Here is a 25,402-nt window from a genome sequence, read left to right on the forward strand (position 1 = left end):
TATTATAATCATTATTATATAATATTAAATGAAAAGGTATATATTTTATAATATTATAAAATAGTGTACAATATCGGTTAAATGTACTCATTAACGAGACATGATTTTAATGGCGGTCTCGATGACGCTGGATCACTTGTAACACAATGTTATGTAACTGGTATTTGTTGAACGTATACACACTGTTTTAATCAAACGCCACACACGAGTGGTGCAAAAACTGCGTCGTGTCGATCAAATTATATTTCTGTGGATTTGAAAAAATATATAAATATTACTCGAACCAATTGATTACCTTTAGCGAATTTCGATGACACGCCACACGCCACAAGTACAAGTTACAAGACCGTTTCAATCGTTAGAGGACACGCTGTTTTATTTATTTTTGAAATTGGTGCTTCAAAAACCACTTGTCTTGTTCTCATAATTTTAGTCCAGCGGGTTTTCTATTTAATTTTTTTTTTATAATTATTATAATTACATCTTCATAATAATTGTGATTTTTGACAATACTATAAATTTATATCACGTATTGCATTTTACCATATCAACAAATAAGTAAATATAAAAGTATAAGTATAATTTATTATTGCAAAAGTTAATATACAATATTGTTACAAATTGATGGTTAAAGGTAGATTAAGGTCTCACAAACACGCATTTTTCAGCTACACCGTTTGGCTGTAGTTATCTGGATATTTATATCATATCATTATTTCGTGTTAAAAGTAAATTAAACTGAATACTGGATATGTTACATTATATGTAACAAAATATCTATCATGTCCCATGTCAAAAATAAAATCAATTAAAGGAAGGACAAAATTTTAATTAATTTACATTACAGTTTTCTTTACATAAAATAAATTTTAAAATATTTTGAGTTTTTTTAAAGACAATCGAAATTTTTTTTTTTATAAATGTCAATAAAAAAAATTATCAATGGGTAAAAATGCTTACAAATTTAAAATAAGATACTGTATAAGATTTTATTTTATCTGTACGAAAATACTAAAATCACATAATACGTCATTTTTTTATAAGCATTTGAAGTTAAAATTCGTAAATTTTGTAAAAAAATTGTAAGCTATTTGTTGTTAAAAATTCATAAAAACTTAACTTTTAATATTGAAGTTTTAGAAACTTAATATACAATTCCACATAAGTATTCCATGCTGAAACCATAAATCTAATAAATATATAAAGACAGTTATTTTTTATAGACATTTTAAGTTCAAATTTGGACGAAATTAATTATTTAAACAGTATAATAAAACGATGTTAATTATTTTTAAATAATTGAAGAAATATTATTTGTGGTAACTTAAAACTTACATAATATACATTATATTATTACGAATTTTACTATACGTAATGATATTATTTATTTATTTTAAGATGTTATCTATTTATACTATGAATCTTTTTTTTTCTGTTATACTGAATTTACAGAAAAATGTTATTACATTTTGAGTTATATATTATGTTGATATTATAATAATATAGGGAAAATAAAATAATTTCAATAATTAAATACTAATAGTTTAATAAATGCAATATTTTTGGGAAAAGATGTATCCCCCTATCTTAATATTAAAACTAAAATAGGTAAATGACTTGTATAGCAATTTAAAAATAAACATATTATAAAATATTTGTTGTATAAGTTGACACTTTGACAGACCGTCTCCGCTCAGAATCGTTTATCTTATTTAATTAAATATCAATTAATTTATATTTAACACACCAACAACAGTAACCCATTCGAAATAAAGGTATAATATGGTGTACGTCTGTAAGACGGAAGAGGTAACATAAATATGTGGTTGTGAGTGGGTAATGTTCTCTTAATGAATTTGCTTTTCAGTTAGTTTAGGAAAAAATGGTTGCAATCGTATTATGCGTTTTTAGTACAATATTTTTGCAATTGAAAATTATGAAATATTTGCAATAAATTATCGAATATCAAATATATTGTACAATGTAGATACGGGTGTATGTATATCGGTAAACAATGTGCAGATACATATTTAGTTTTAAATATTATATCTCTTTTATATAAATGAATTTATCGTGGTACCACACTAAATTTTTAATCTACTTTATTAGTACAAATGTTGAGCTACAAGCGATTTAATTGTTCACATTTCCATTATCAGGTTTTCAATATAATATCCACCTAACTAGTTCTCTTTGTCTGTATCAATAGGACACTTAATACTGTAATAATTATGTTGCTTAGTAAAATAATATTTGTGAAAATGTGTACAATTTTATATACGATTTATCTAAATTTTATCTAGTTAAAATGGTCATTGGATTTTATTTATTTATTAAATGTAATTTAATCATTTTCATTAAACTTTTATGTTGATAAAATATTTATAGTTATCTTTATCTTTACCAAGATAAAACTTAATTACACGGGGTCAAAATTGGTCATGGTCTCAACAATAAATTATTTTATTTATAAAAATAATTTATAATTTATAAAATTGTATAATTTAATTTAGAGTTGGCGAATAAAATTTAAAATTAACTACGAATCGCTTGAACCTAAATTTAATCAATTTTTAAATTGAAATAGGCAATGAATTATTACGTTTATGAAATATAATAAATATGAATAACTTTTTTAATTTCTAAGATTTAAACTGAGTCAGCTTTATAATTAAAACTATTTACAAATTTATAAAATAATAATAATTTAATTAATTAAATTAACTATCTGCCTGGTAACATTCATGAACCTCATAAGTTATCTGGTCAATCCTACTGCCTACGCTAATACTTCGTGAGGGATTTTAGGAAGTATGATTTTGAGGCACACCTTAGCTGATTTATGGAATCAAAGACGACGTGTTTTACTGTTATATATTAACGAATAAAATTGTATACATTTTTGTTTAGTATCGTCTCGGGCAGACGAAAGTCAAATTTGGCTTGATGGTTTTTGAAAGTAAACCAACAGCCGTTAGTTATTATAATAAACTCATTAACCTTCATCCTGATAATTTCTGATTATGATAAAATAAAACCAAATTTATATTGTATAATAAGTCAGCAACTATCAAATGAACTATATAAATGTAATAAATTGTAGACACATAATATTATATGTAATATTAAATGATATAAACATTATTTACTGTGAAATATTTGAAATAAAAACAGTTTTGGTGTTCGTATATTTCAGCTTATCTTACCCCGATTAACCGGATGGTAAATTCCGGTTCCGGGGTTTTGGGTATAATTCCGGAATATAAACCAATACTAGCATTATTTTTTAAAATTATTAAATTTCGTAGTCACTACATTATAAAATGTTAAGTACTACATAATATAATAATAGTATATTATTTTTCATAACTCTACTAAAAATTTACATAAAAGTCGGTTTAGAAAAAGTAGTTATTAATATGATTGAAATCAGTGATTTGATTTATTAGTCTATCACACACGCAAAACAGAAATATATTCCAAAAAATATCCTAAAACGAATTATAAAATGTAATTTATAAGCCATAAGTTATAATATTTAGTATACTTTAATTAAATAAGTAGATTCCTTTTTGTACTATATTTATTAGTTATATGACGTAGCGCCGTAATCAAGGGGAACAATTTGCGCACGTACCCCCCTCAGAAATCTGTTTTTTTTGTCCGTACTAATGTAGTTATGTACAGAAATCCCTTATAAGTTATATCATAAATATATGAATATAATTCAAAGTAAATCTATGATAAATTGGATACATGTCAATTGCGCCAGAAACCAGAAGAAAAAAAATTATTGTATTTAAAAAGGTTGAAAACCAATTGCACCAAACGATATTGAAGTACTTACAAAGAGCATACATTAATTGCACCAGAAATCGCGAAATCGCTAGTTTATTATATTATATAAATTACTATTAATTTTGTATGTGGTTTTAAATTTTTTTTAAAATGTATTTATATGTTTGTTTGTATTTGAATTTAGTACGATGTGATCCTCAATTCCTCAAAAAGTTATCATGTATATGGTTTATTACATTGATTTATTAGGCCATAGCATATACATTCTAATTTATAAATTATAACTGATAACGATTTGAACAATTTAGAAATTTTACATTTGAACATTTGTATTTTTTTATTTATTATTTCTAAAAACATTATAGAGAACATTTCTGTCATGAAACATGCACTGATTCAAAAAATGTATACATTTTTAAGAGGATCTATTAATTTTACCAATGTAGCAACGATTTTGTTAATATCAAATCTACCAATACAATTAGTCTAAAAACAACCTATCGATTTCGCCAACTATCAATTTTTATCTCAATTTGGTACTTACTGCTGTAAACAGTTACTGATCATTAAAATGTTTGAAAAAAATTAATAATTAATACAATAAATATAATACAATATGTTTACAAATTAAATTTGATAAATATTATTATCATGTACCAATACATGATATTATCGCTGCAGTGACTCCAAATACTCGCACTACAATGTAATGAAACCTCTGAGAATGCTTGTCGGTCTCACGCTGGTTTGAGGAACTTGAGTCGAAGGTGAATAAAGCGAACTACTGTATACGAGTAATAATTATTTTTTTATTAAAATAGTACAGGTATAGAAAATCCATGATACTCGTGCCCAAGGTGGCACGCGAAAAGATTTTTGCGAAAAATTAAAATTTTAAGTTATGGGTTGTAATTTGGGCTGTTGCTTAGTGAAAATGGATATTTGACCAGATTTATATCATTTATTGGTGCCGTTGCTTCGATTTGTTTTTCCTCGTGTTGAAATGTTACTTCTTCTTCGTCTCATGTTTGTATAGTTATTAGTTAGATGTGGTACTTTGGTTAGGTATACAATTATAGTTGTTATTATTAAGTGTAGCGCTTAATCATTTACATTTTGTATTTGTTGTAAGTCGTTGATTTTGTAGCTGTCCTTGTTTGTTTTATCCAAGTGTTTCTTCGAATTTGTGATAATGTTTAGATTCTTAATGTTGTTTGTTTTTATGTGGTAGTCTTCCATTAAATCTACGTTTTGCTCGCACTTCCAATTTTCTACTGGGTCAATTATTGATTTTGAAATGAAATCCGAATAATCCGCCTTGTAGTTGGGTTTTTCCTGGTATGAATACATCTCAGGTTGCATAGCCTTTGCATATCTCATTTATACTTATTATACCTACTCCTTCTAATGAATGACTGGTTGAATCTTTGTCTTCGTTAAAATTGTAATAAAAATAACATCTCTGTTTGTAATATATATTCATTCATTTTTGAATCTTAATTTATTGAAAATTGTTGTGACAACTTGAACGTATATTATTTCGTAACTGTGCGGAACTTTGACTGGTAAAAGTTATACATCGCAAATCGATCTGATGTTACGTGAATATAAAGGATGTATTCAGGACATAAAAGGAATTCTCTAGCGTGTTTACAATAAGTATAGTGAAATTCGTCATAATTAGTTTAATGTTCTTTAGATCTACTTATGACTAAAAACATACTACTAGGTTTAATATAAATATAATTGTTTTACTTACATACTGATTTGGGTGTTAAATTATATAATTTCAATTTATTTTGGTTAATAAAAGGTAATGTTAATATAAATACAATATTGCCATTAGAATAATATATGGCTAGGTCTGAAAGCTTTATTAATTCGTAATTAATGTTTATCAAGTCCAGGTCGGTAGATAAGTCACTTTCCCCTAGTAATGGTACTTTAATATATTTTATATTTTTATGTGTTTTAAAAGCTCTTGTGTATTACTAAATTTAGGTGTAGACGAAGCAGTTTTTTTCAACCAATCATTTGTGTGTATGTCGATCATACGCGATTTATTTTTTTGGATTCTACAGTGGCGTGTGTTCTAATAGCATAACAAGTTTGTTTTAAAAACATGTATTATTAGTTCATAATATTGTTATCAATATCCAGAGTCAGAAAAATAGTAGAGGAGAAATTAAGCATAACCATATACTCAGGAGCATTCTTCAATGAAGTACCAGAAGTAATATTTTACGAAAAAAGTATACCTCTTATATATCACACACAAAATTATAACGGAGGAACAAAATTATGTAGACAACTTATGAGAAATATAGAATTACTGCGAACATAGGAATATAGCTATTGCTACACTATACAATAAACAATAACATTATTAAAAATCTTAATACAATTTAACGGAAATAAAAAAATCTGGAAAAATTTGTAGAAACAGTAGGAAATAATAAAAAAAAAAAACTATCAGAAAGAAAAGAAGCATACAACTAATAGGAGAGTTTTATAACTTTTACTGTAAGCAACTGAAAAACAAATTAAAATGTTTACACAAATGAGGAAAAATTAAAGCAACAAGACAGACAAACTAGGGGACGTATTTGTATTTCATCAGGCCTTATGATACTAATGATTTAAATATGAGGTCATATTTTTGTTATTTTGGGGACGACTGTATTAAGCGTTTAATAAAATATAAATTAAAATATTTACCTAAAAACAAGAAATGTTAGCGTTTAAAAACTATGTTAAGAAAATAACCAAAGATAATAAGTGAAATTTGAAAACAATAACCACTAAGCTTAATAACAGCATAAAAACATTAAAGTAGGTTAGAAAATAATTTATTGTGTAACATATAATAATGAGTATAACAATTTTAAGCATATTGTACCTTAGATAAGATAACAATAACATTGTAAAATTATGATAATATAGGAAAAAAAAAAAGCAAAAACACAAAAATAAATAAAATAATAATGAAACAGCATTCCAATACGAAATTAGCCATAATTTTAAAGACTACTGCAAATTTAATGTTAAGCATAGGAAAGAAGTGATCAGAGGATGTTTAGAAATTTCAAGTAATTGGGAAAAATTATTTTACGTTTAGTATGTCAATACAAGTAGAGAATGAGAGTGGCCACAGAGGCTTTTGATTAAAAGTATAGTATAAAGAGGAGTCTTTTAAAGACGGGAATATTAAAACACCACTTTAAAAATCATTAAGAATTTTTTTTAAAACTATTACTTTGTTTAAATAACAATTATATATTATATTAATACATAATTTATACCTACCATAAAGTTTAAGTTATCAATAAATTTTATTAATAATAAAATAAAATGTATGTTGACAAATGTTATCGACTTTGGGGTCATACGTAAGTATCTAAGTAGAAAAATAACTGAATTTATTTTAAACGGGTTATAGTTATAATTAATTTCAAAAATGAATCAATAATTATTACAAACTATTTTGTGTAAATATTTATAAGAAACTCCTAGAAATAGTTGTTTTTGATTTTAAATCACTGTAGATTTTTCTTATTTTATAGATCAATCGATTTAATAATAATGTATTATATCACAGTAATATATTTATTTTTTGAAAAGTCGATAACATTTATGTTACAAAAAAATACTATAAAATATTATATTATTTAAATAATAATTTCTAAAATAAAAACGTGTTCTGTGCTGCTATCTACTGTAACTGCTTACCTGCTAAATATCAACCAATAGTTTAATACGGTATTGATAGATAGCACTGAAAGTTTCATAATGTTATATTATGACAACTTAATGTTCACATAGAAAATAAATATGATTTAAATTATTTAATTTAATCTATTATTGTTCTCTACCTACATCTTCTTAATATAATCGTTGTACGTGGACAATCAGCTATATTATATTTGAATACTCGACGTCAACATTATTTATTATTTCATGTTCTACATTTATAAAAATTATAATAGGTATGATTTTTAGCGTTTAAAACGTTTAAAAATCAGGAATAAATTAAGTATTCAGCCATAACATTGCGTAATAGAATTAATTGGAAATATGTAAAATATATAAAGATAGAATAGTTATCATATAAACGAGATTCACTGTACAAATAAGCCAAACAAATAACCAAAAATACCCACATTAATAATATTACATATTGACTAAATCATATCTCCATTGGCAGTTCATTGATCATACATTAATAACAAGTATAGTCAATAATGTTTCTTTTAAAAACACTTCGGAAGCTAAAAAAAAACCGGTCAGTTCTTCCATGTATGTATAATGACTATAATGTTTGTCATACGCATTAATTTAAAAGAATCATATATTATATTATTCTCTCTTCTAGTTACATTTATTTTCACAAAGTTAATTTTTCTATTCTTTATTCATTATTATTAAAATAAAATAATATTCGTATTCTTTCTCCTACGTCTAAATTCCCGAAAAACTTAATTAACTACTTGTAAGTTGTAAGTTTAACATATAATACTGTATTCAAAAGGAAACTATTAAAATATTTACTGTCTTATTAGTGATTTTTACTATTCTATTTTACTGATTATGCTATTGTTCATATTTATTTTAAAAACTTTCTAATCATATTTAAAATATAAATATACCATACCATTCATACTTGTATATATTTTTATCGTTTATCGATTTCATTCATATTTATTTAGTCAATTAATATACTTTAATAGAGCATAAATATAATAGTATATATATGTATATAATTACCTATTTAGCTACATAGCGATTGATCTAAAGAGAGGGAAAACCTAGGCCTTTGCCCCAAAAGTCTAATTTATGTCTGCTTGACTCAAATTTTAATTTTCAAGTGTTAATTACTTTATCGTTTTTAGACCGAAATATTCCATATGTATACCAATTTTGTTTGTTTTGATGATACGTGTAATTTTCCACTTGAAAAATGAAGAAAATAAATTATCTTAATTATCTTTTTTATGTTGTATAATATTGATGATGACTTCTTTCATTGTCAAAATTCCTAATTTATTTCCCTCAACAATATACTTTGAAAATTCTGGCAATAATAATAATAATAATAATAAAAAATAAAAAAAATACCTATTTACTAACTTTATTTCAAAAAACAACAATATTAGATTACACGTTATTAGGTGCCTATATTTTTTGTAATTTTCTACAAATGGGTTACGCATTCAATTTTATTCGTTGAGTACTCGCAGTTAATAAAAATAGCGTTTTTGAATTAGAGAACTCTAATTGACTTTTGTATAGTTCGCGAAATGAAACATCGATTTTTCGCATTTATTCGGATTTTAATTAGGTTGTTAAGACTTTTTATAAAAATCGATGATTTTATATGACGCGACGTTTTTAAAAATTGTTAATCTAAAATAAAAAATTAAATGTAGCTTTGAGGCCGTAGAAACAAACGGTTAACTATGTAATGACTGATAGCGTTAGTTACGTGCAGTATGTCGTCGATCCGTGTACTAATCAACTACAAGCACAGCCACTCCATGTCTACAACATTTTATTCACCTGTGTATAATAGTTAATAATATACATGGTAAACGACAAGGATTACTTATGACAGTACAAATAATTAATTTTAAATTTTTGTTGCAAAATTAATATAGTTTATTGAACAGTTCATTGCATCGTCACATATTTATGTGGGTATCCGACAAAAATAGTGAAACAATAATCGCGAATGTAAAATCGCGAAAATAAAAACAACGAATTTTAAAAAAAACAGAGAAAATATACGATTAGGCATTTAGTTAATGAAAATAATTTTAAAAAAAACAATTATGTTAGTGAAATTATATGCTACACTTTTTACAAATTTATTATTATTATTAGTATTATAATTTGTAATATTAAAAAATGATGTCTTTTAGCACAGTCCTTGTACTTTTTTTTCTATGGTTGTTCTCCAGCATTATACTGTTCTCGTTTCAATTCTTCTAAATTTTGAATTTTCTTTATTCCGTCAATACATTTCCATATAGTAGCGTGGTTTCCTCCTAAATAATATACAAGCTATACATTGACGCAATGCTGAACTACAACTGTATTAACTTGTCTTAGCTCAAATATAATACGATTGGCAATCTTATCTCGGTATATTTCCAATATTAAAATAGTAATAATAGTAACTAAGATAGCACATTGACGATAACCCATGGGTACTGGGTATATATTAATTGCGCCAGAAATTACAGGTAAAAACACGTTTTGTTAAGTTATAATTTTATATGTTTTATAGTATCTGAAAAATAAATAATAAAAATCTGCAGTTTAGCTATTATGCATAATCACTTATTTTAAAATTCGCTATTTTTATTTTTTTTTATTTTTTTTTTTTTGCTGTTATAGTTTAGACCCATTTATGCGATGAATGTTTATCACAAAAAGACCTGTGCTGATCGGCATAAAAATGAAAGATTGTGATGACTTGTTTAATGTCAGATAACATTTTATTAATATAACGTTTGACACTAGTGCATTTTAAAGATACATAATCACTAATTAAAACGGTTTTCATTCATAAATACAATTATAAATTTAAATATTTTAATTATTTTCGATTCGATTTCAGACACTAAATTATGTTTAATTAGTATTTAACCATAATAATAGATTTAAACAGTAATACATAATGTGTGGACTAAACATGTTTTTTTACATGTTGAATTTAGTCAAATTACTAAAATATAGTACTGTAATAATACTTTATATCATACACTATTATTGGTTGTATAGTAAATTTAATTTACATTTTTATTGGTTATTACTTTATTATCTCAAATTCTCTGGGACCCACTGATAGATTTCAGTTAAGGTACAGGCCTAAAAAAAACGGCGTTCAACACGCCTCAATGGATACCTGTATAATACAACGAACAAAATGAGATAGAGTTTCGGAAAAAATGTAGGTATTCGTATAATGTATATTTGTGCATGCCCATCACGGGATTTTTCTGTGAAAATTAATATTTTCCCTCGATACTTCCATAGCGGGCAACAATATTAATAATTAAAACTTAAATGTAATTGCACACATACTATACGTGCAATACTGCACTAGTATCGCTGGTTATGGAAACCTGGAGCATTATACATATTACGACCATATTATATATATTGCAGATATATATATCTACGATGACACATGATTCAGCATGAAAAATGCTGTGACGTTATCAATTACGGTAAATAAAATATATATAATATTAATAGTAATAATTTTTATTGTAATAAAAATAAACGAATTAATTAATATTATATACCTAATAAAACAAATTATTAAAAACAAAGCAAAAATAAAAATGTAATTAGAAGTTGATTTACATTTTTTAAATTTATGATAAAGGTCAAAAAGGTAAATAATATATTAGTAATGATTATTTGTTTTCAAACACTAAAATAAAATAAATAAAAAATAGTAAAAATTAGTAAAATTGTATTCAAATAAATAAATAAATAATGTAAGTTCGTTACAATTTTTTTCCATGATATTAAAGACCTGCTTCTGATAAAAAAAAATACTGCTGAAAATATTAAGATAAGTTTAAATTCGGGGTAAAAACTTTTTGATGTCTAAAATTATTTTTAAAATACAATCGGCAACGTAAGAAATTCGCTGTGCGGAATTGCGTGAACGAAACGAAAAGGTAGACGCGAAATCGTGTAATGCGGAATCGTGAATCACTGTTACAACGGATACTTGATGGTCCTATGACTGTGTGTATTATTTGTAAGTTTCACTGTATATGTAATATGTATAATAGAGAACCATGTGAGCCACGTGATATAATTATTCTATATTATTAGTATTGCGTAGAACGTATATTATTTAGAGCGGATAATATTTCAGTAAGGTACACAATGTTAGAAGATATCGTTTGTAATAATATTATGTACGTACTAATGGTAAATTATTTGTTCATAAAATTTCAACGTTTAACGTTTAAATCATTTTTTTTCTTCTACGTTATCATTTTTTTTATTTACCTACTTTCGAGAATGTTATTAGTAGAAAATATGCAATCATAGTAATATATTTTTTTAAATATGTTAACAATCAATTTGCGTATAAATGGAAATAACAAAACCATTTTGTTGTTTGATAACTAAAAACAACAGCACAACAATTTCCACTACATTTATCAAGTCGAAGGAAATATAGTTTTTCGCTATACAGTAATAAGGGAAATGATTGTGTTGAAATAAAATATTTTTAAACTCAGAGAATTAGAAAAAAAAAATACTACATAAGTCTCATACAAATATTTAATGATACTGCAAGAGCTTAATTTGACTGTGTAATTAGGAAATCTTTTATTAAAAAAGTTGTTTACATTTTGTTTATCAAGTGCATAAAAAAATCAAAATCACTATGAAGGTATTTAAGCAAGTTAGTGACTTTGAAATGTGTGCTTATTGAATCGACGACATTGACAAAATAAACAATTACTAAAATATATAGCTTTCATAATATTTTGTGTGAATTTTAATATCATCTATAAGTAATCATGTTCGTATAATGTATATGCAATGTATACAATTATGTTGCTATTTTGGGCTTAAATACTCTTGCACATAATGTATCAAGTATTATCTTGTTATTCTGAAAAAGTGTTTTTATACTAAGAAAATAGATAATTTTTTTTTTATTTTATATTCCCTAATTATTTATTCATAATATTATTCCATATTACAGCAGTTATACTACAAGTAGTAGTACTAGAGCGTCATACAGACAATATGAATTATATTATCTTATACTATCTTATATTATACTATCTTTCTGACAATATTTTAATAAAATCTGGTTATTCAAATACAATGAGAGAATATAATCTTGAAAGTTAAAGTTACAAGTATGTCAAAGAAACCAATATTGGCAATATTTCAAAGTGGTAACTTATATCATAAACATATTAGTGATTCAAAGTCGATAATTATCTAGTGCACAATATAATAATAATAACAATTATGAACAGTTTGATTATGGAAACAAGTTTCTAATTTCTAGTTATATAAGCCAATATAAAGACCGTTGACAAAATTAATGACTGATTCGATATATTGAACATAAGTTGTTTGAAGTATTCGATAGTGTGTATTTAGATTGATGAGTAACAAGGCGGTATTGAAGAGTTTAGGGCTCTGATTTGTTGATTTTTTATTTTAACCTTGTTCATTAGGTTTTTAAGAACAACCAATACAATGTGATTTATATTGCTTTGTAGCAAAAAAAAAAAAAATGTTTGATTCGGTTGATTGTGCTGTATAGATTAAGAAACTTTGTAGTAAGGATTATATATTATATCTAGTAGGTACACGTGATCCATCTCAGTCTATACTCTTTTCGTAATTGGTGAGCTGGTCTTAAACTGTGGAAATTGGTACCCCTCCTCTCCCATTCCCATTACCCATTATTTACCTCTACTCACTCCCTCTCTAACTCTCACTATATTTTCCATTATTTCCATCTCTCTTTCGCATTCCTTTTCTATCTAATGAAATCCCAGTTACTTAAAAGTATTCCCAAAGGTAATATTTGTCAATTTTAATCGTATTTATTTTCATTAGTGACCTATGGCCAGTGTAAATCTATTGTGTCATAAATTTTATTTGTTTTGAAATGATTTAAAAATATACACTAGTTAATGAAAATCCATTGTCCGACGTTGAAACCCAGATCCCTTACTTAGTGCCATTTGGTATACAAGGCTTAAATAAAATTCCAATAATACTTCATACCTGTAAATATTAATATTTTTTATTTAGTTATACATTATTTAAGATTATAATGTTATCGTATAAAATTAAATTAATTACCTGTACAATTTATACATAGATTGTATTATGCAAGTATCAGATTTTATCAACAAAAATATATTTTGTATTATTAAATTATAATAATAATATAGCATGGATATCCGATGGTTTTTCCAAGTGCAAATGTTTATTTATTACTTATCTCATAGAAATAGATACTGATTTTCCCATTTCATTCGTATGTAATGATTTATAATTCAGTTCAAATTTAACACGTATGAATATAATATCTTATAGTTATAACTTGGTGATGCTATGCATAATATTAATAAGTATATTTACTAGTATTATATATTTATATTGCTATTACTAAATTATTTAAATAAAATATAAATAAAACGGTAATAAACCTTTTTTCCTAAAAAACAGTGTTTATTACAGTAATAATTTATATTGTGTATTATAGTTATTCCGACTTACTGTAGATCAGTGTGAATAAGTTATTAGGTTTGTAGATAAATAATAAATAATCATATAGTTTGTAAGGTGTGAAAATAAATAATCGAATTTTAAAAATATTTTGTTCTCTGTACTCATTAAAATTATTGTATAAAGTAATTTTAACTACTACTTTCAATAAAACAATGTTAAATCGGCCCAACATTCAAATAGGTGATATGATACCTATATTATTATTATGAATGAATTTGTATTATTATTTAAAAAAAAAAAAACAGATTGTATATTAGATAATATATAATCTTAAGATGCTCTATGACTATTAAATTTTTAATTTAGCATCGTATTGTTCAGATATTAAATGTTATTTTGACTAATTAAAAATGTTACTTTATTTTTACTCTGAATAGATATAGTACATTTGGCTAAAATTAAAGAAAACCTATTATATTTGAGAACAATTTAAAAATAAAATATACTCTTGTAATTATTTTGTTGATTTCATCTGAACGTGGTACTTCCTTTAGAAAATTAAAATTAAAAAAATCTTTTTTACACAATAATAATGTGAGTATTGTTAGGTCTACAAAACCGACATGATTACCAGCAGTGTTTTTACATAAAAGCACCGTTGTTTATTATACGGACGAAGAAAGCTAATATCTGTACAATTTTAGATAGGTATCCAGGTATTTTCATTCGATCCATTCATATAAGCTATGTACATTATTACATTTCGTTTAGTGAATTGTCCATGAAACTGAGCTCTGCAGAGTATTGAAAGAAAGAAATAATAACAGTTAAAATAAAAAAAAAAAACAAATTTGATAAAAGCACTTAGGATTCAAGACTCGGATTTTCATTCGAATAGACTTAGTATAAGTTTTATTGTTTATATTGTTATTATTTTTTAATAAATACAATCTTATATGTATAAATAGAAACTGATAAAGATATCTAAGAAGCATATAAAAAAAAATTATATTATAATGTACGTATATACACTTTATATGCGTTCACTCTCACGTAGGTATATTGTATTTAAATCGCATATTGCTAAATGATTTGCAGGCGCATTGTAAACTTATCTATTCAATGATCAAGCGTGGAGTACTTATTATAAAGTGACGACATTTATTAAATAATGAAAATATTAATTTTATTAATTACAAAAAGAACCGATGTTGCATTAAACATTTTTTTACACTTTAAAAATATAAATTTTTAACTATTTAACCAACCAATCAAAAGAGCCGATTTGTCAAAGTGACATTTTTTTATACAGACAATTATAAATAAAAAATGACAAAATGAAAAATTTGAAACATTAAATTTGATTTAAAAAAAAAAAGGAGTTACTTAGTGTTTATTAATAATAAATTAAATACATTATTATAGCATAATATTATTTTGTATTATGAATAAAAATATCACGATAAAATAAACAATTACAAAGAAAAATCTTAGTTTATTATATCGAATTGTCCAGTTTATATTTTACAATAAGCTTCGCGTGGTCATTGTGAATCAATATATAGTTTACTAAATTAAAAGTAGTTAAGTCCACAAAACAGTGCATATATTGAACACAGCAATAAACCATATTTTTATTATTGTATGGTTGTTTAACATATTATGGGTGATATTATATGTGTTAATAATATAATTATAAATCAAACATATGATAATATTATTAGATTCACTAAACATGCTCATTGTTCACTCATAACGATCTTTTATTATGATTAATTTATTAATATTTTTATTTTTATTTTTACCTAACCTTGTGCGTCTGTATCATTAGACCAAGAGAAGCGAGAACGGAGCAGACAGCCTCTGAGCATGTATCACAAGAATAAAATATTTTCACCCCTCGAAGGCGAAATATTAAAATAAGATATTTATTCGGAGCAATGAAAGAGAGTGATGTGTAAATAAATCTAGTATAGTTTTAAAACCTACTTTCTGGAAACATTTTATTAGAAATAAAATATAACCCTAGGTTATTATTATGGAGTGCGAGAGGAGAATGGTATTGAAATAAACTTATCACTCAATTATCTATACATTTTAAGAGTTGGTACAATTTATTATCCTAGAATTAATTGAGCTAAGGTAAAAACATCTGACGGGAAAATCGTCTGTTAAAGGTCCTGCCAATGGTGATATACGGTAACAACATAGTGTAAAACGTCATTAACACATTATGGTAGTATTATAATATATAGACGTAATTACAAGGGCTTACGAGGTAAAAAATTATTTAACAGATCTCGTTAAATTAAACAGAAAACAAAGATTCGATGTAAATCTAGATAATGATAACGTCGGTTTGTGTGTTATTACAGTGGTTTTTTTTTTTTTGCCTCTATAATCGTCTTTTAAACCAGTAAATAAAATGAAAGACAATCTAGCTTGTACTTTGGGAGGTTAAAAGTAAAAAATTACCAGTATTTTAATGATCGGAAAAACCGAAAATTTTTACCTAAAACTAGTTTTTAGTAAAAATTTATATTATTATTTTGTTTTAATTTAAAAATAAATAATTGTAAAAATTTGAGACTTATACCACAAAATGTTTACATTAGCATTTTCTATACATGATATAATTTTAAAAATATTGTGAATCTAAAATGTAGTACAAAGTTCTTTATTGAAGGGAAACCACCCTTGCTTGGATTTATTTTTCGTTTGCATTAATTTATTATCGAATTTCAATGTATCAAATAAATTGTAATGACTTAATCAATGAAAACTGTAAGCTTTATTTTTTATATTAATTAGTTTCAATTTTACGCAAATATTTTGCCTGTAAAATTAAGTTCACCTTCATACGTTTTTATTTATTTATTTATTATTATTTACTTATTACTCTAAATATTATAAATTTATAAAATGATTATTATTAATACGAGAATCTCAAAATGTAATAATTTGTTACATTCAATATTTTTTATTATTTTTTTTTAATATTAATTAGTATGTATACTATATATTAATGCATAATTAATATGTAATAAATAAATAAACTATTTTAATAACAATTCTCTTAGATGGTGGAAATATTATTTGAATCAAATCTTGGATTTACTGGTAGTTTTTATGCTCATGGTTTTTTTATTGTATTGGTGTAAATACAATTCGGAAACGTTGTATAAAAAGACAGGTTAAAATAACGATTACGGAAGTATTATGGAAAAATATATTATTGCAATCGTGCCGTCTCGTAATAGTGTATCACCGCTATTATTGATAAAGCCATCGTTACATTTCAAGCACCTTTAAATTCATCAATTACTTTGTGTACTGTGAAAATCTTTTTCAAGTCATATAATGTCTGGTATTATAATAAATTACGATTTATATACTATGTCGTATCTTAAGGCAAAAATAACTATAACTAAAATCCCAAAACATAGATAAATATAATTATTTTCGTATCGTTAAGGTTTTTGGAATACTACATAAAAACAAAACGTTAATCAAAGGATATTTTGAAAAACTGATGTAAAAGCAATAAAATGTTTATTTCTATTAATTTTTATTTATATAATATTAAAATATTTTTATGTTGTTAACGATAATATTGTCTTATTCAAAATATACGTTACGCAAAATAAATACTTTATTACTCGTTAATCGTTATGTAAAGTTTATTTTTATTAAAAATAATACGTCTTAATTTAGAGTATTTAATTTGAATAGTTTATACATCGCTATATGCTATAACATTTCAATTAATTATTTAAACTGTAATTTATAATCGTTAATTAATTATTATACAAAATTTTCAACAATAAGTTGCTGATTTTGCATTTAAACTTTCAAAATTCCAACTAATATTACAATAAAATAATTTAAAATAAATGCATAATAATATAATAGCAACTTTTAAAATTAATGATTCGAGATGCCATTTAAATATTTTAAAGTAGTATTAAATCCTTAGCTGGTTTGAAAATATATTTACTAATTTAATAAACTCTTGGATAATTTTATGATTATTTACACTTTATTGTTATATTTATTTGATTTTGTAGACCTCTGTAAAAGTTTATTTTAATATCACCTTATTATAGAGTAGGTAAATATTTAAATTGAGTACTATATTGTAATATTAAGAAGTAGTAATAATAGTATATATACATATGTATTGAATATTTGAATATTGTACATTTTCACAAGTCATCGTAGGTTCAAAGGTATTTTTATAATCTTAAATGAGCTTATATTAGATATTTGCTTTTTTATGTTTAAACATTGGAAATGGTTTATGGTTTGATAAAGTACATTTTAAAGAGATTAATGAATCACACCAACAGTTAATAAAAAATTAATATTTGATTTTGTTCACAATCACATATCATAATGAATGATCTGACTAAATATTACAGAGTTAAAATAGAAGACTAAAAATAATTTGGAAATAATTTTACGAGTTAATGGTTTATTTTTTCATGATTTAAAGGAACTATATTTTTAAATACAGTTTATGATTGAACAAAAAATATGCAAACTATAGAATAAAAAAAAACTCAAAGAACAGAAAAAATTAAGTAAGTCTAGGTCCTCTACATTTCTGAGATTTCTTGACATTTCAATTAAACTGCCAATCCTTATATTACAATATTACATTTAATAGGGACTGAGCAGACTAAGGTCTTGTAATTACATTTAAATTTAATAAAATTTGATAAAAAAAGAATAACCAATAAGTACTATTCAAAAATATTTGATTTTATCATTGAAATATTTTATCAAAATAAATCAAAATAGTATTATTTTAAATTATTCTAATAGGTAGTAAAAAAAATACACACACATTACGAAAAACAACATTTATATTAACATAGTGATTCACAAAGCATACTCATCTCCTTTTTTCATTAAATAAATTTTAATTATAATTTTTGGAATTTTAAAATATATTTAAATATCATATTTTAAAATTCTTGATGTTTTTTGTACTATCCTCCTTTTTTACAGTAAATTATTTAGTGCACATTTAAAAAATATATATACATATATTTAATACTTAATATTATATTTTTACCTTTTTTATAAATTAAAAATAGATAAATATAAATTACTTTTTATTTTAAAACAACTACAAACCCAATATTCTAAACATAATATCCCTAGTACACAAAGTTAAATAATTCAAAAATTAATCGTTAAAATTTTGATTTCGGTAAGTCAACATTCCCGGAAAAACTATTCATTAAAAGGGGATTGTTGTTTGAAAAAAAGTTTTTGTATTCACAGGGCACTCTTTAAGTAGTAAACTAATTCTTAAAATATAATAATATTTAATAATTACAAAAATTAGATTTTAAACGATTTCGTTATTAAATAAAAAAAATAGGTAATACTATTAATAATATATCTATCATATAGTATTATATCTAATTGTTTCATTTATATATAATATATAATATTATAATGTATTATGATATTTTAAAATCGGTCTATTTGTATGCGATTATTAGAGTTATAAAATGTATTTAATTTCATAATTTGAAAACTGAGACAACCTCAAAATTAACTGATGTATAGCTCAAAATACATAATAATATTTAACGTGTATTCTATATATTTTATTAGATACACATAATAACTTGTATAAATAACAGTTCTCTGAGCGGAATACCTATAGTAAGATCTACAGGTGGTTATGAGGGTGTTTGAAGAAACGTAATAATAAACTGTACGTCAGTATGATTGAATAAGCCATAAGCCATAAGGTGAGCCGTATAATAGGTACATAGTATTAAATTTTGCGTGAATTTTATCTTCATGTTTAATATAATGTTGAATTTAGGAACTATTATTTTAATTTCATCAAAGTATTTTCATACACAAATTATAAAATTCTTCTGACTACTATAATAATATGGTACTAGTGTTTGATTCACATTCGTGGCATTAAAGATTTCAACAAAAAATATAAGTTTTTTTTTTATTATTATTTTGATCAGTTTAAATTTGCATCGGGTAGACACTTACTCGTATGTTATATGGCTAGAGTATGAAATTTATTACAGTACACATTTTTGAAATATGCGAAATAAATATACGAAAAATTCTCTAGAATCTATAGTTAAAGTTAATGGAAAACGAGAATGAAAACGGTATGTGCTTATATAAAACATTCCCTAATTTGATATTAATATTCTTTAAAATTGATGGAATACATATTTTTGATAAATATAACAAAATATGTAAAAATATGTAAAGTAAAATCTTGTTACTTATCTTAACTAAAATATTCTACCATTATAACAAAAACCATGGGAATTCAAGAATTTCCAAACCCTAACTCTGATAATATAATATTAAGCATACAAATCGTGATATTTCGACTAATTTTTTTTTTTTTTTTGACTATACGAGTTAAAATAAAAACTAGACAAAAATAAAATTTTCAATTAGGTTTTAAATTGGCATTATGCATTCATGCATTAGTTTTATTATATTATTCTTTTTTTGTTAATTTATGATTAATATTGAAATATACTGATTTTTATTATCCTTATGACATTGATAAATATCATAATATAAGTAATAAAAATATTATATCTAATCTGATAAAATTTAAAAATATTTATAAAGTACAAAAATATATTATAATAATAATCAATAATACTAAAATAGGTTATTATGAAAACATTAAGTTATAAATGATTTCCACGTTTGCATTTATTATCATAGTACTTAGTTTTATACATCATTTTTAAAATTATTTTGTAAAATTTTAAAATTGTTGTTACAAATATTCAATTGAAACGCTCCTGATAGACGTGTATATTTTATTGAATATTACACAAATATAGTATTGAACATTATTATATGCTCTCCGAGTATATTATGTTCAATCAAAGAAATATGAAAGGTATTATTATATCCATATAATAATAAAAAAAACCTTGTATGATATAACCAACAGCTAGTCTGATAAATAAAATCAGTACAAAATAAATACGTAATATTAAATTTACAATACAAACTAATCTGATAACGTATTATTTATTCGTCGTTGAAAAGGTGAACTGTGTCAAACTCTTTTTATATTCTGAAGTAGCTTGGTGACAAATAGTGGTGCTTACATCCGCGGATGTTGACTGCACTACAAAACGGCAGAGAACTTTGCCCGAATCTAAAAACAAAAAAACAAAAAGATGAAGAAAAATAATGTCTGTTTTTGTCACACCAATTGGATTATTTTAACAATAATTCGAAGCACGTCCCAAGCGAATAACCTTGTTCCTTCGATATACCTGCACCAATTTATATTGTTTACGTGCTCGGTGACTTTTTTTCATATTTAACATGAATTACGACCCACGGCGGCGCTTTGGTTAAAAAATTTAAACCAAAATAGCCAAATTAAATACTGAGCGGATTAAGTTGTATCAGAGGATTATAACCCAATTACAATATAAACAACGCAGGTATCTAAACGGTGAATGCTAAAACCGCATCTGATTTACGTTCTTACGGCGCTGCGGTTGTATCCGATGAACGCGAGTCAAGGACGGGTCACGTAGTCAATTGCACCGCCCAAGTGGAATTACACCAAATATATTTTAATATAAAACCCGAAAGTCCAGAGACTACGTGCTCCCTTTTACCTCTTCTATTGATTAGAGAAGTCTTGACACGTGTAAGTGTTGTCCTGCAGTAGTGGATTTTCTGGAGTATGGGCGACACGTCATCGAGACGATTGCCCACCCCGCCGCTATGAGCCTTTCCTTCTATCTCTCAAAATTACTTCGATTTGGAATCTTTTGACATTATTACAAAACATTATTTATTGAACTATATATTGTATAAATGTTTGACCGCTGTCGTACTGTCGTTGTTTTGAACACTTTATTATATATTTTACGTATTAATTCATTTTTCATTTTTCATTCAGAACGAAGCAAATATATAGGGACAGCGATATCTAAGTATTTTTTTTTTTTTAACCAATAACAATTAGTGCACAGCATGCAATCAGCGACCAAGTTGAAAATTACACAGTGTTTAAAGAAAGAAATAAAAACGTAAGTCAACCAATTACTTACTTATTGTACAAAACAATGTTGCTTTATTATGTTTCATACACAAAACTATTTTTAATTAAAATAGGAATCATAATAATATAAAGTGCTAGATGGTTTGTTAATTTTACATAAGACTATCCAAACTATCTATTATAATATTATTCCAGCTGACGGCTACGCACGTTATCGTGAGTATATATATATAAAAAAAAAATAGTAATAAAAAAGTTAAAACCAATTGAACGTATACCTAATATTATTATGTCGGCATAAACCGACGTACACACAATTTTTAAAATGTCAAATACTGCCGGTTTTCGATATTTTGCAAATTACTTTTATCGTTTTTTTTTTCTTTCCGAATTGAAGCAAGCTTTTAATTTGTCCCGAGAATCTACGAAAAAGTATAGTGTTTAATATTATGTAAACACGTAAAAAAACCATTTACAAAACCCGTCGTACCTGTCACATATAATGTTATCAAGTACAAAAAGGAACTTGAAAATATTGAATTTACTAGGGTGGCTCTTAAACGTGTTTATTAAATTTCCGTTGCCGTTCTTTTGGGTGTATAATTTATTACTAATCTAAAAGAACAAATTATATTTATAATTGGTTATTTTTTATAATATCGGCGTCTATACAATATACCCGCAATGTAAATTTAGAATTTAAAATAATGTTTTTTTTTGTCACTTATAATATTGGGGGAAAAAATGGAACTTTGTCTTCTGTGTACTATTTTTAAAGTTTATTTTATCATTAAGTTACTATTAAAGAATTGTTAATTTAAGTTAATACAGAATCATTACATAAGAAAAATGATTCTTAGAATAGACAATGTGTCTGGTCCTATTTCTTATAGTATTTCATTTTTAATATTCATTATTTTTATTATGCATTACTAGTTATTTGATAAGTTTAATATATTTTTGCAAAATTATTGAATATTTTATACTGTATAAGTGTTTTCATTTTACTGGTATTTTATTTAGTTTTTCTAGATTATTTAAAAAAAATAACGGACATTCTTTACTTAACTTCCCACTACTCTCTCATATATTATACAAACACACTATAGGCAAACTATATCCAATTTTATACCAAAAACTACTCATAATTATTGAAGATTAAACTGTATTTTCGCCATAAAAGAGTCTTCAGAATAAATGAAAAAAAAACATAATTTTTAAATCAATACATTCATCGGCACAATCTAAAAAAGTTTCATAAAAATGTACAAACGAATAGACGAATGTGGGTTAATTGGAACATAATGTTTTGAAATAACATCAAGAAGAACAAAAGAAAGTTGGTAATTGAAATTAAATAACAAATTTCGTTTTGAAATTACACTAAAACCTTATAAGGTACCTATCAATTTTAAAACCCTTCATTGAAATTTGACCTAAAACACTCGTATCATTGATAAAAAAATTAATTATTATTTGTTTGAAATGTTTAATAGTATGGTGCTACGAAGATGAATAACTTAATGTTTAAGATCGTGTTATTATTATAATTTTTTTTTCTTACAATAATGTCCTGAGTCTATGTTTAGATTAGATCTAAACTAGTGCAGAGTATACAAGATACATCTTTATTGGATACAAGTACAAATTTATCATTATAATATGCAAGATATTTAATAATGGAAAAAAAATCTGAGAACTTACTATACAGAACACAACATCTTGGTAACATCGTCATTGAGTAAGTCACTATAATGGATATGTTCATTCAAATTTAATGAGGAAATATCATTATAAGTAGGTAGATAGATAAAGATACGAAATAATGAACTATTGGGGAAACAACGTGTATTCAGTTCCTATTTCTTAGGATATAAATATAATATAAAATATACATATTCATGTTACTATTCGTAATTTAGTTTTCTTTCAGTTCTGCGATTAAAATATTTTTTTCAAAATGGTCCCTTATTATCAGTTATGTTATCATACTGTACATTTATGATTGTTATTATAAGTAATTAGGTATACCTATTGATGAACAGTAGAATGGTGCAAATGGATTCGTGATTTACATATTTAAATATTAGGAAAATTTCGTTAATTATGGAAAATAATAATTCACAAGTATATGATAACGAATATTTTCTATACTTACTAAAATTATATTTTGTTTAATTTCGACAAAGTACCAAAAATTAATATTTTTTAAAATATATTACATAATTTTATCAAATTTTTAAATTTAAACCCTTAAAAATGTATTTTGATATTTTTAACTTCTTGAAGAACAAATTGTGAAATCAATTTTCAAACTTTTTTAGTAAGAAAAAAATAGTTAACAATATATAAAGAGAAGAAAAAATACTTGAAAAACTAAATAATATGCCTAATAGCTCAAAAACACTTTTGTTTTGAATATTATGTTTATAAAAATATTTTTAATGTCAATTATACATATATTAAGTGGATATTTCAAGTCTTGACCATCATTCATTTTATATTACAGAAAAATAATAAACTACATTTTTACTGAGTACTTGTGTTGTGCAAATATTACCGTTTTTGTTAGTGAATTCTAATATTTAAAAAAGGTGCCTGGAGTTTCTTACGTAAGTACATACATTTCCAAGTGTATTCAATTTTCAATCACAATCTACTCTGAAATAGTTCAATATTAGCATTTTCTACTCCAAAAGGTGATGATGGATACACAACATAAGGCATATTCAACACTCTAAAAGTACAATAGTTATAATGCATATTATGTATTGCACGTAAACACGCACGACGCACAAATTTAATTTGTGTATCACTAACAGAAAAAAGAACACTTATTAATGTATTTGTTTTCTAAACGAATTATTTTCTTACATCGAACATTGAATATAGATTTAAATAAAACATGTAGTTAGTGTGGCCGCTGTTTACCTATATAATTATATGCGGATAAAATATGTTTTTGTGCGGTTCATCTACATATTTTCTAAAATAATAAAAAAAAAATTATTTATAGAGTAAAACAAATTTTCATAAAATAAATTAATACAAATTTATATCACTTAAAATGTTTTATATTTTCCTATCCAAAATAATTTATAAATGTTCATGCTATTGACAGATTTTGGTTAAATACTCTCTTTGAATGATTAAAAAAATGTTGAAATATTACTATAATGTTTAAGTTTTTATTTTTCTAATGACAGTATACATTTTATACTTTAAAAACAAATATTATTTTGATAATTTCAATGTATAAAAATAAAATTTTGGATAAATTAAAGTTTTTTATTAGTTGTTTGTTTTGATTAACACCGT

This window comes from Rhopalosiphum maidis, chromosome 2 (genome assembly GCF_003676215.2).
Source record: "Rhopalosiphum maidis isolate BTI-1 chromosome 2, ASM367621v3, whole genome shotgun sequence".
Classification (NCBI taxonomy): domain Eukaryota; kingdom Metazoa; phylum Arthropoda; class Insecta; order Hemiptera; family Aphididae; genus Rhopalosiphum; species Rhopalosiphum maidis.